Below are 14,527 nucleotides of genomic sequence, written 5' to 3'. Positions count from 1 at the left end.
ATCAATCTAAAAAATAAATAACAAAATAAGGTTGACTCGGTTCTACAACTTATATTAGTCAAGTTTTTAGGTTAGTTTTTGATGAGGAGATGCTGCCTGTCCTTGAACACACCAAGTGGATCCCTCTCTACCATCCATTGATCATGTTCTGAAAATAACAAATACAAAACAAAATGCAAGCACAATCAATACATTTCACAGAGTTTAACTATTCTTTCTTCTTGGTTGAATTACATGTTATTATATTCTAATGAAGTTTTTCTTTTAAATGCTTACCTGTGTGTTTTCTGACCAGATGTCCCGACACTGTTTTCCCATTACCAGTGTGTCAATGTTATCTGTTTGTGGGTCCCAGTGCTGAGGCAACCTCCGTAGGGAAACAGCATGGAGGTTGTCATCAGTGAGGCGTGATCTGTACTGTATGCGGTGTTCAATTCATGATTGAAAACATCTGTTTGCACAGATAGGTGCTCCCAAACATGGACAGAACACGGGCAGCATGAAGTTGAAAGCTGTGGCATCAGATCGGGGGCAGAGGCGGTTAAAGTCTTGGATTGCAGCATCCTGGAACTTTGCTCTCAGGCCATTGCCGCTTTGAAGCTCAATGAACTCCATCTGAAGGGTGTTTGGGGGGGTGCAGTAGCGAACGTCTGTGGTGAAAGAGATGGTGTAAAGATATGTGCAAAAGCAGACTGCTGTGCTCTAAAAGTCAGAGAAGCTACCGATCAACCGGATCATTAACCGGCTCAGTTTGGCAACCACAACGTGAGCACATGAAAATGTCCCGGAAATGAGGCTGACATGCTCTGACAGACAGGAAGTGGGCAAGTGGGTGATTGTCCTGTTTCTGCCTGGCATATCCATAGGTCCAGTTCACGCTGGAAAGCCGTGATCGTGTCGGTTTGTCTGCGTGATGACTTGTTAGCGTGTTCCTGCATCTTCTGATTCTAGTTGGGCGAGAATGCCGGTTATGCTCACCATAAATTGCTGTTAAGCCATGCACCAGCCACTTTGGTTCTGACAGTTCAGACACGGGTTTCCTTTACTCTGCATACAAAAAGGAGCAATTCTTCCCTGAGCTCTCAAAAAAAAATCGCTTTGAGGACTTTGCTCCTACTCAGCCACCGTGACTTCTGTATGGTACGGCAGCTGTCCGTGCTCGAGCCGCCACCTCCTGCAAAAAACAGCTGGAACTGATGCCCGATTGATTCCAGGCCACGCGGCTGAATGAAGATTCACTGTTTCATGGTGACCGTGGTCACGTCCGCGATGTCATTCATCCCCAGCACTCTCTACCCACACAGGCTTTGATGGATGGATAATGCAATGATATGTTATCAGAGGTGTGTGACAGTTCTTTTTGCATTTCCTCTTCATTCCAATCCAAGCAAGCCCACTTTTCCTCCACATTGCGGTGCACCATGCACCGTCCAGAATAAACTTTCCCAAAGAAGTTTTCCCAGGGCAATGCGTATTTTTACGGGATGGATTCTCCACCGCATCAAACATGTCCCTGTCCGTCGTCGCGGGTCCCATGCAATGCAGCTAGGACCCAACAGCTCCTCCGTGACCAGAGAATCCGACTTCACGCCTCTGTGAAAATGGATGCTTCATGCGCTGTATCCGTGTTGTCACTTTCATCCACAGCTAATGAAAATGTGCGTGCTCCTCGTACCAGCTGTGTCTCCTCGCCAGCCAAAGGTAAGAGTTTTCAGCCAGTTCCGTAATCGTCTCGGTCGCGCATGGTGTTTCTGGATAAACTGATATTTTTAAAGTCTGTATCTGATCGGGACACACCTGCCTCACAGACCTCCAACATGTACTCCTTCAAAACGACTCCCCTCTCACAAGAAAAAAGACTTTGAAAGCAATAGGCATTTCTTCCACCACAACATATAGCTAGCTTTCACTGCCGCCGTATTGTTTTTGCCTCACCCGGGATTTCAGATGCTTGCCTCGCACTCTTACATGTACTGTGACCATGGCGCGCAGTTTTAATTCTTAGGGCAAGTTCTTGCTTTCTTCTTGGCTTTTAGAGCTAGCATTTAGTTATAGCTCGTGTTTGGTTTCAAATGCCATGAGATTGTACTCTTTTGACAACTTGACATCCTCGTAACACAATACGTGCACATACCGGTCTTTCTCCTCAAGCACAACACACAAGTATTCCACTCTTCCCATCTTTCTTGAAACAGTCTTCCATCTCCATCAACTTTTTCTCTTCCTGGACATTTTGGGGTAATTGGGGTACTATTTAACTCTCAATTCCACTTGTTGGCATTGATGACGTGGAAACACTGCCGTGTAGTGTAGTGGCGGGTGCCGTCACCTGTGGTATCACAGTCGGTACCGCGCATTGTGACAGGGCAATAGTGAATTTTGGTCCAAAACACGCAGCGCCTTTTGACTTATTAAAAATATATAGTTTTAGACACTCAGACCTGTTATGCCTCATGGGCCACATGAAATGATCGGCGTGGGCGTGGCGGGCCATTTTGGCCCCATGAGCTCCTGGAAGCCTGACACATAAGGTCTAGAGAGTTGGTGTTCATAGAAGAGGAGGGATCCAGGGACCGGGAGCCCTGAGGTACCCACCAGTGAGAGAACAAGGTTCAGACACAACTCCTCCAGGTTACCTGGTGAGTGCGGCATTGCGTTGAGGCAGGATGAGAAGAGGAGAGAGGCAGAACCTGAGATACCAGGTCCTGAAGGAGGACATGAGGATCTGGTGGTCCACTGTGTCAAATTCAGCAGAAAAGGTCTAGAAGGATAAGGACAGAGGAGAGAGAGGTTGCCTAGCAGTGTGAAGGTGCTCAGAGACAACGAGGAGGGCAGTCTCCTGTTGAGAGGCCAGGCCTGAAAACCAGAAATTATTTTTATCAACAAATATTTGAAACTATTTTGAATAAATGTTCTTCTTTCTTCCTCAATGTGTGTAGATATGGCTTCTGCAAACTCTGCTGTCTGAAGATCAGTTCCTGTGCCCGCCTGTCTGGATGTGTTCACTGATCCAGTCACAACACCATGTGGACACAACTTCTGCAAAAAGTGCATCAATGATTACTGGAATACCAACAACCAGAACATGTGTCCACTGTGTCAAAAGGTTTTCTTATCAAGACCTGAGCTGCTCGTCAACACTTTGTTGTCTGAGATGGTTTCTCAGTTCAGACAGTCGACTCAGCAGAAAGCCAGCAGCAGCAGCTCAGAGCAACAAGAGTCCAGACCAGGAGAAGTTCCCTGTGACGTCTGCACTGGAACCAAACTGAAGGCCCTGAAGTCCTGCCTGGTGTGTCTGGAGTCCTACTGTGAGACTCACCTGGAGCCTCACCTGACAGCTTCAGGCCTAAAGAGACATCAGCTGATGGACCCTGTGGAGAACCTGGAAGACAGGATGTGTCTGAAGCACGATAAACCTCTGGAGCTGTTCTGTGGGACCGACCAGAGGTGTCTGCATGCTCTGCACTGTGTTGGACCACAAGATGCACAATGTTGTTCCTCTGAAACAAGAATGTGAAGGAAAGAAGGTGGAGCTGCAGAAGACAGAGGCTGAAACTCAGGAGATGATCCAGAAGAGACGCCTGAAGATTCAGGAGGTCCAACACAACGTGAAGCTCAGTGAGGAAGATGCAGACCGAGAGAAAGCAGAAGGTGTTCAGGTCTTCACTGGTCTGAAGGAGTCTGTGGAGAGGAAACTGAAGGAGCTCATCACTATAGAAGAGAAGCAGAGAAGCACCAAGAAACAGGCTGAAGACGCCATCAGAGAGATGGAACAGGAGATCTCTGATCTGATGAAGAGGAGCACTGAGGTGGAGAAGCCGTACATCTCTGAAGACCACCTCCACGTCGTCCATAGTGTCCAGTGCCTCAACATACACCATCCACTACCCACCAAGGACTGGTCTCAGGTCAGTGTTCCTCCAGCATCACATGAGGGGACTGTGAGGAGAGCTGTGTCTCAGCTGGAGGAGACGCTCAGGAACATGATGAAGACGCTGGTTGAAGTTGAGATGAAGAGGGTCCAGAAGTTTGCAGTGGACGTGACTCTTGATCCTGAAACAGCTCATCATGACCTCATCCTGTCTGATGACAGGAAACAAGTGAAACCTGCTCAGGTACAGCAGCCACGTTTCTCTATAATCCACAGAGGTTCTCTTGTCCCTGTGTTTTAGGAACACAGAAGTTCTCTTCAGAAAAACTTTATTATGAGGTTCAAGTTAAACAAAAGACTGAATGGATTTTAGGAGTGGCCAGAGAGTCGGTCAACAGGAAGGGACTCTTCTTCTCACTGAGTCCTCAGAACGGTTACTGGACTTTATGGTTGATAAATGGAAATGAGTACAGAGCTCTTGATGATCCTCCAGTTCTTCTCTCCCTGAAGTCTGGGCCTCAGAAGGTGGGGGTGTTTGTGGACTATGAGGAGGGTCTGGTCTCCTTCTATGACGTAGAAGCTGCAGCTCTCATCTACTCCTTTACTGGCTGCTCCTTCAAGGAGAAACTCCTCCCATTCTTCCATCCTGGTCTTTATCTTGATGGTATAAACTCTGCTCCTCTGATCATCTCTCCTGTTGGAGTAAACTAATCACTTCCCTCACGTCCTTCAAGGGAAACTATTTAGACTCAACCCTGTGTGGGTTAATGGAATTTTAATCTGGATGAATACATCGTATTCTTAATAAAATGTACATAATGTATGCTTTTTTTATAGGTACATTTGATTTTCTGATTAATATGAATATCAAACAATTATTATTATTAAATAGTATTTTAAATACTGTATAAAACTCAACCTTTAATTTCCAAACGTCATCCTCAATAATCGACTCAATCCTGGATCAGGAAACGGAGACATCCAAAAATATGCTTCTTCAATATAGAATCATAAAAACTGTTTATTTAATTCTTCCCCTCCACTTTGAAAGAGAAGAAGAAGAGATCACAGAACTATTTACACGTCTGCAACATGGAGGAGACAAGAACAAGGATGTGGTACAAGCACCAGGTCACGTCTTTCACAATAAAAGCACAGGAATCCTTGACCATTCTTTAAATACACTAAAAAATAAAAATAATAAAGTGTAGAGTTATGAATGAAATCCTTCAGACAGAAAACGGAAGAAGTCGGGAGTGAGATTAAGTTCTCGTGTTACAAATATATCTAAAAAAAAGGTTATTTATTCGTCTTATATCCGGAATTCAGAGCTCGTCCGTTGCCTCCGCGCGGCTCTCAACATGGCGGTTGGCCAATCTGCTCAGGTAGACGTCGCCCCACGGGGTCTTTACGGTGATGCTCCGAGTGTCACGGAGGAACAACAACAACAACAGTAAACACCTGCACAGGTGAAAACAGAAGCAGGTGCTTCGTTTTGCGTCTTTTTAAAAAAGTTGACGTCTCGGGAACGTTTTCAAAGTCGGACCGTCGTGAGAGAAAAAGTCAGATGAGCGACATTTAAACGTTTTTAACGTGAAACTGACGGAGCCAGAACAACCTGCCCCGCGCCCCGCATCGGAAAACATCGAGAAGTGTTTTTAAGCGTCGTGAGGTCAAGCAGGAAAGTGAGGAAGCTCGTCTTCTTCAACTCCCGTACGAACCGTTTGAACACGCTCTGACCTCTGGGATTAATAATAATAATATCAACAAAGTAAACAGATTAATCATTAGGAACATTGAGCGTGACAAAAGGACAGACAGTGACAGATTCAGACCCCGCCTCCTCACACGAGGTCAGCCAATCAGCACAAAGCAATGCAGAGATTGGTGTGTGTGTGTGTGTGTGTGTGTCTTTGTGGGATTATGATCATAATGTACCATCACACCATGAATAAATGTGCAGTTACACGTGACTCTCCCTTCCTTCTCTGGGCGTCTTCGGTCAGGAATGCTGTTCAATATGACATTTTCACTTTGAGTTCTCGGGTATCTGACACACGGCTTTGCTTGAGACACAGGCGTCCTGCCCGGGCGGCTCATCCAATCACCGTCGTGTTGAACCGATCTCGACAACCGCTGTAAACAAACAACAACAGAGGCGTGAAGGCACGGGAGCGTACAGACTTCTTCACGCTCCCATCAAACCGTCTCCAGAGGCTCAAGCGGGGCAAAGTCGCGAGTCCTCCTCTCGGAGAATCGTCTTCGCCCCTTCAAAATAAAAGCCCCGCTCAGGCGTAGAAGACCAGCTCGGGGATCTGGCCCCCCTGCACCCCGGTGCCGTTGGTGCTGTCCGAGGAGCACTGGAACTGGAAGGTCACCTTGCCGCACCTCCGTCACGCCCTCCTGGCCGAAGTAGCTCAGCTCGTTGCCGTCCAGCACCGCGCTGGCGGTGTAGAAGGTGTCGGGCTCGATCTGCACCGGGTAGTCGAAGGACACGGCGAAGGTGCTGCTGGAGCCGTCCGAGAAGTACTCGATGACCCGCTGGGTCACGGTCACGCCCTGGCGCCTCAGCTCGGTCTCGGCGCCAGACGGCCGCAGTATTGTACCTGAGGGCCGTTGGCGGCGCGTACCGCCACTGGTTGCTGCGGTAGGCGCAGGACTGGAAGCGGCGGCAGCGCTGCGGCGCCAGGCGCGCTCGGTGCCAACTACAGGAAGATGGCGCGTGGTCTCAGCATGGCCAGGAGCGAGGGGCTCACGTGGGGATCGGATCTCCTCCTGATCCTCCGCCAGCTCGCCATAAAACATGGCGTGGAACACGGAGCTGCCGACGGCCAGGACGTACTGACGGAGCAGAGCAACGACACCAGATCACCTCGGACTCACACACAGGGCGGGATTATCAAAGGTGACGAGTTCATCAGGTTGTAACCGTCTAAAGTTGGGATGTTGTCCAGTGTTCAGCGGTTACAGTCAAACGTAAATATTAGGGCTGTCAATCGATTAAAAATTAACTAATTAATCGCACATTTTGAAATTCATTAATCGCGATTAAAAGTTTGTTCCTTCTTTTTAAAGACCAAACTTCACACAGAGCTGTGTTTTCAAAGAGGCTCCTACCTATAAAGTGCCAGCGAGGTATTTAATATTGTGGATGATAAATTGTTTCTTCAGTGAAACATCCAGATTAGTAAAAAAAAAAAAGTATATTGAGACCCCATTGGTCCTGTCATCTTTAACACTGAACAGCAGAACCAGTGGCCTTGGTAACTGACTGACATTCCAATATATCACGCTTCACCCTCTGGAGGCTGGGGGCATTTTCTCCCATTTACAAAAATTGTAAATTCACCTTTTAAGGCGTTCACATGACACATCCCCACTTGTTCTACATCAAACATTCCAGAACAATCTCATCTCTCTATTCAATGAGGCACATTGTCCTGGTGCCGTGTTCTCTGCTCTCTGACTGACAGGCTGCTGCAATGAGCCTCACCTGTGGTGGGAGGTCCTTTGTGATTTACTGAGTGTTCATTGGTTGTTTTTATTTTCGCAAAATGTTGACAGACAAACGGATTGACTAATAACGGTGAAGGTTTCGTGTGACGAGTTCTTTCTGGCACCGGCACCCGACACGCCGTTCCCTCCGTTCCTCTGTGTGTATCAGAGGGGAGGCGAGAGGAAGGAGGAGCAGGAGGAAACCCGACTGATTCATCCCCGAGTTTAAACTGATTTATGCTACTTATTTTACGTGAGAGAAATTATTGTTTTAAAAACGGGAAAGAACAGTGTTAGAACTGATACTGCCAGCGGTTTGACACTCAGAGGAGTGTAAAAACTTCATACGCACACCGGAAGTAAACAAAGTTGGCGCGACGTTAGTGCGTTAAAATATTTTGAAAAGCGTTAATGTCGCCAAATTAATCGTGATAGATTAACGCTTAACGCTTAACGACAGCCCTAATATATAGTATACATACACAATAAAAAAAAGTTTTATCTGTTGACTATTTTTTTTTACTGTCAAAAATCGAGTGATTTAAGTATCAAATAAATCAAGTGCAGTAAAAAAAATACAATATTTCCCTCTGAGAAATACAAAGTAGTATAAAAGTACTGAAGACTAGTGCACTTCAGTCCCCACCCGCTTGCTCCAGGAGCTGCAGGGACATGGCGACCGCCGGGTCCGATCCCCATCAGGTCCTGGGGGACCCCACACTGCCAGCCATGGCCCTCAGGGACTCCCAGGACCCGGCAGACTCCAGGAGCCTCGACCGCAGCCCGGCGTCCAATCAAAGTACGCGGCCGCTGCCCCGCGGCTCACCTGGCTGAGTTACCTGAGACAGAACCCGCGAAGGGTTTGAGTCACTGACAGCTGAGAGAATCGGACTCACTCAGACCCGACGGCCGACCGACCTGCCGTGGTGGTGCCGTCCGGTTTGAAGGCCGGCCTCAGCTTGCTCAGTCCCGCCACAGCTCGTCCCCGCCGGACCCCTCGTCCCCTGGAGACCGTCACCAGCGCTCGCTGCCCTCAAGGGCGTCCTGGACCCGGCGTGGTGACCGGGCGATCTCCAGCTCGAACAGACCCAAGCTCTGACTTGCGGGCCGCTCTGTGTGGGTTTAGAAATATCCACCATAATATTTATATATTATTCATTTATATGTATTTATATATATTGTTATATAATATACATATATAATATATATATAATATAAATTCTAAATTATATAAATATATAAATATAATAATCTATTCAAAATAAATACATATATATATACATATAAATATATATTAGAATAAATATAGTTATATATTAATTAATTTATATATATACACTACCCATTCAAGTTTGGGATCACCCAGACAATTTCTGATGTCTTCCATGAAAATCACACTTTTATTTATCAAAATGAATATAAAATATATTCAAGACATTAATAAGGTTAGAAATGATTAATATTTGAAATATTAATTTGTTCTACAAACTTCAAGCTCAAAGAGGCCAGTTGTAGCTTATCACCATCACTTCTTTATTTTCAGCTGTGCTAACATAATTGCACAGGTTTTCTAATCAGACATTACAAAGTCTTCTAAAGGCGATTAGCAAACACAATGTACCGATAGAACACTAGGGTAATAGTTGCACATAAATGGGCCTCTATACACCTCTGGAATATTTCATTTAAAACCAGACGTTTCCACCTAGAATAGTCATTTACCATTAACAATGTAAGTGTATTTCTGATTAATTTAATGTTATCTTTATTGAAAAAACAATTGCTTTTTCTTTGAAAAATAAAGTCATTTCTAAGTGATCCCAAACTTTTGAGCAGTAGTGCATCTCATTTTATATAATATAAATGAATATATACATTATATAAATAAATACAATATATATATACACAGACAAATATATATATATATACACATTAAATATATATATATAAATAACAAAAAATATATATATACAAATATAATCTATAAATACTTACTAAAAAGAATATATATATAAAAATTGTTTTACTTTTGCTACATTTTCCTGATACTACTGTTAGTTGTAAAAAAATAACGTTCTCTTGCTCACTTTTGCTGCGAGCTGACGGCGTCCTGCTTTTCTCTGGAGACCCCGAATCTCTCTGCGATGTTCTCTGAGGTGATGCTGCACAAACAAACAAACAACATGTGGACCGTACATATTGTTGTTTTATCTATTTAAATAAAACGGGAACTCTGCACTTTAACTGCTTCACTTCAAATTTTAAATTGGCGTCACAGTCCGAACGTTAATGGTGCTCAGCTGGAGCCTTCAGGGGGGGGGGGGGGTCTGAGGCCTCACCCCATCGGGATCATGCAGTCTCTGGCTCTGTCGACCTCCGTCAGCCTGGAGCTCAAATCTCCTGGATTCCCCATCTCACCCAGAGACATGCTCTCCACACTGAGAGGGAGAGGGAGAGAGATATTCTGGTAAAGAGAAGAAAAAAACCACATGCTTTGATTTGAATCGTTCTGTATTTCACCGACAAATGAAACGTACCCACAGGCGAGGCCGAGGTCAATGGATCCGCTCCTGATGGCTCCTACACACACACACGTATGTATATATATTCAAATATATATATATATATAAACATATTGATATATATATATATATATAATTATTATAGAATAATATATAACAGGACTGTCTCAGAAAATAGAATATTGTGATAAAGTTCTTTATTTTCTAATGCAATTAAAAAAAATGTATGCATTCTGATTCAACAAATCAACTGAAATACAATTTTATTCTTTAAATTTCTATTTTAAACAAGAAAACTCAAATATTTTTCTAAATATTGAATATATGAATAATATATATATATATAAACTAGTGCTGGGCACGTTAACGCGTTAATCTTGCGTTAACGCATCACTTAATTAACGCCGACAATTATTTTATCGCGCATTAACGCATGTTTAAAAAAAAAGACAAAAGACAATACATAGACATAACACCTAGAGGACAATAAACAATGGAGACGACAAAACAATGGAAATAACATAAAGTCAGAGTATTTGTGGGGGAAAAAACAACAACAACAAAAAACAAACAAACATAATAATAATAATTAGAAGGAGAAGAAGATAGATTTATTATTGTAAAAGTGTGTTGCTCACAGGCTTTTATTTTGTAAAAGTCTGCTACTGCTTGCTGCGGAGCCGGAAAAGAAAGTCATTCGCGGTTTAACAAAACGTGAGCTCTGACGGTTTAGAGGACAGTCATTGGTCGACCGATCTCAGGGTTGCCAGATACACGATAATTATCCTCCAAATACAACCATTTTGAGCCTTTGGTACGATACTTCACCATCTCCAATCTGGCAACACGGAGCACCTTGCCGCCTCCACTAGTTCATTGCTGTTTGTGCGGCATGCTATACACTACAACCAGCGTCGCCGCTCTCATGCACTACGCGCTGTGCGTAGGGCACAAAGTCCTGAGGGGGCTCCACAAAATAGGCAACTAAAAAATCCTCATAGTTATAATATTTATAATGCCGATATTATTTCAGTCTAGAAATATTAGGCACCTTTTAGGCATGTATATCACAAACCAGGCAGAACAAGAGAGATGTTTAATATCAGCCCCCCCCCCCCCCCCCCCCCAGACGAAGTGTCCTCTTTTTCACAAACTCAAATCTGGTCTCCCTACTGGACATCACTCGGTAACCACAATGACCTCGGAGTGACTGCATTATATTGATGAGAAGTGGGCGCTGCATTCACATGTCCTGACTGTGATGAAAACAGAGGACACACATGATGCTGAAACGTGCGCGGGACACTTTACTGAAGTTGCACAGCAGTGGAATGTTTCAGATAAAGTCACCACACTGAGCAGATAGAGCACCAGAGATGATCGCTGCTGCGAGACGACTGCCTTTGATCATGACCCTGCTTCAGTCTCCAGCGTTCTGTCACAGTGTCTCTGCATAACTGCGTTTGACAATGTCCTGACAGATTTTATGGCACTTTAGTTCATATGGAAGAACATTTAAAATAAGTGTCAAGTTCTAGGAATTGACAAACTGCACTGAAAGTGTTTTCTGGTGTCTCACTCTAACAGGGACAACACATGTTATGGCACTTTCATTCATATGGCAGAACATTTCAAATAGAAGTGCGCTATACACTACTTTTGAATTAATTATTGGATTTTGCATATACAAATGCGATTAATTAATCGCGATTAATCAGGGAAATCATGCGATTAATCGCGATTACAATTTTTAATCGTTGCCCAGCCCTAATATAAACATATTTATATATATATATAATAAATAATATATATAATGAATTAATATATCTAATATATATACACATATATATATATACACACACACACACATATATATAAATTCTATATAAATAATATATATATACACACATATATAAATTCAAATACATGAATAATATATATATATATATATATGTATATATAATAAATATTTATAAATAATATATATACAATAAATAAATGATATATATATATATATCTGTGATGTGAGAGCTTGTACCTGCGATGTTGAACACAGCCTGCAGGCCGGAGGAACATTGCCGGTTGACGGTGTAACACGGCACCGTGTCCGGAAACCCGCTGAAACGAAGACAGAGCTGTGAGACACGCGGCGGGACGGAGGAGGACGAGCGCGTGAGTCAGTGATGATGATGAAGAGGAGGAGGAGGAGTCTGACCTGAGGAAGTGAGCCACCCTGGCCATCACAGCACCGGCTCCGGGCTGCAGCACGTTACCTGCAGACAGCAATACACAACGAAAATATAAAAAACACACCAGCAATAACAAGTACACAAGAGTACACAAGTACACAAGAGTACACACACAAGTAAACAAGAGTAAACGCAAGTAAACAAGAGTACATGCAAGTACACACAAGTACACAAATAAGTACATCAAATCTTAAAATATTTCGGTTTCCCACCGACACAAACGTCTCCCAGCCGGTCGGGAGGAAGGCCAACGATGCGAGCACCGCAGCGCATCACGGCTCAGCAGCTCGTCAGGCGTCGTGTCCTGCAGACAAGCAGCAGGGCTCATTAACCCCAAAGGTCAGAGGTCAGAGGTCAGGGGAGGAGTTAAAGTACAAGGAGTATTCGTAGCTTCATGGAGTTAAAGTACAATCAGTATTTTCAGATTTATGTAGTTAAAGTACAATAAGTATTCTCATCTTTATGTTTTTATTTACAAGTAAAATAAGTATTTTCAGATTATGTAGTTAAAGTACATGAAGTATTCGTAACTTCATGTCGTACAACTAGCAGCAATAAAGTTACACATGTTTTCTGAGCTCATGAGTACTCGTTAGTCCCAGTTACCTTGAACGCCCCTCTCTTCGCTTTCCCGATGGCGGTCCTCCGTCCGTGAACCACCACCACGTCCTGCGGGCTGCTGCCCGGCGCCGAGCCGCACTCCGTCCGCCGTACATCCCGCGTGTACCTCGGGGAACCGGAGGACGACAAGTGGCCCGAAATGACTTTTAATCTGTGCATTATGACGACAAAACACCAGAGTTTAATCTGCGAGATTAATACATGGAGTTCGTACTCTGCTCCCAGCTGTCAACTGGCGGGACGGAAAGCGCAGAGGGACAAACTACAGCGAATCGAGTCCGAGCGGTCGATGCTCTGTAGATGATCAGCGATCGAGTAAATGACACGTGAATTAATACAGATATGAGCGTGAAGGTGGGTGAATGAATGATATTGTGTATGTGTGTTTGAGTGTGTGAGAGGATGTGTGTGTGAATGAATGATCTTGTGTGAGTGAGCGTTTGAGTGTGTGTGATGTTGTGTGTGAGTGTGAATAAATGAAGGTTAGTGTGTGAATGCAGGGCTCTCAAGTCTCACGCATTTCGGTCTTAACTCACGCACTCCCGCCACACATCGTATTCCTCACGCTGAAAAAACTCTCGGCTATTTAATGTTTGGGTGTTCAATACGCCGATCGTGATCGATTGGTCCATCGCTGCAGAGGTCCGACGCCGGCCTGCGCGCATCGGGATGGAGCAAAGAGAGAGTCACTAGCACCCCCCCCCCCCCGCCCCCCGTCAACAATTCTTCTCGGCTCGATGCCGGCGCGCGCAACGCTCAGCTCAGGTGAGCATCGAGTGCTGATGGAAATCTCACGCTTGCCCGTCTTCAAAACTTGAGAGCCCTGCACGACTGATAAAGGAACCGCGAGGACGGAGTAACCCTGGTACACGATGCTGTCGGGACGGGAGGGGGGGGCTGTTATGATCCAGATACTCTTCATACCCCAAAACGGGTCATTTAAATTAAAAGACACACACACACTACTGTCATGGATGAACCAGGAATTTAAAAAACTAAATTCCACTTCCGGCGTGGTGGAGGCCGAGGCGTTGGCAAGGTCGTCACGGAGGGTCCACGTGAGGAAGAGGAGGAGGAGGAGGGCTCGGGGGCGGTCTCCTCCTGGTCCTCATGTCGTCCTCGCTCAGACTCTGGGCGCTCACGATCCGCTGCAGGACCGGAGCACAACACACGGGTTGGTCTCTCTTCGTGGTGGCCCGTCGTTATGTTCATCTGCTCCCGCATGTTCCCGCGTGGAGAACCGAAGGACTCGCGGAGGTCGAGAGGAGCGCTGGGCCCGCCTACCTGGCTGATGCTGGGCAGCTTGGTGAGCAGCATCTGGAAGACGGGCGGAGGCAGAGTCTGCTGCAGCACCTGCAGCAGCTGCTGCGGCTGACCGCACACGGCGATGGCGTTGGTCAGGTGGTCCACGCCTTTCTCTAGTCGCCTGTGGAGCGCAGACACGAGGCGTGAAGACGAGCACTCGGGAGGTCTCACAGGAAGCCCCTTCTACTTCTTCTTCTTCTTCTTCTTCTTCTTCTTCTTGTTTTTAGATTTTTGTTTTTAGGCGGCTGGCATCCAAACTGGTGCATTACCGCCACCTACTGCCTTTCTTTGCGAACTTGAAATATCTAGCACTTTATCCCCTCAAAAATAAAATAAATAAAAATAAACTAAACTATGAAGGGAGCCCTGTCAACTTCAGTGCCCTAAATTCTTCTCTTCAACCCTGTCTCCTTCAGATACTGCAGCACCCTTCCTGCCCCCAAGGATAATGCATCCCTCAATTG

The 14,527-nt window shown here is 45.0% G+C and overlaps 1 pseudogene; it reads right to left on the bottom strand.

The window, feature by feature from the left end:
* Positions 1–13,732, bottom strand: part of LOC130189751 (3-ketoacyl-CoA thiolase A, peroxisomal-like) — a 28,629-nt pseudogene extending 14,897 nt beyond the window's left edge.
* Positions 13,733–14,527: the final 795 nt, after the last annotated feature.

This window comes from Pseudoliparis swirei, chromosome 24, assembly GCF_029220125.1.
Source record: "Pseudoliparis swirei isolate HS2019 ecotype Mariana Trench chromosome 24, NWPU_hadal_v1, whole genome shotgun sequence".
Lineage (NCBI taxonomy): Eukaryota > Metazoa > Chordata > Actinopteri > Perciformes > Liparidae > Pseudoliparis > Pseudoliparis swirei.
This window is presented reverse-complemented; position numbering and strand designations above follow the sequence as displayed.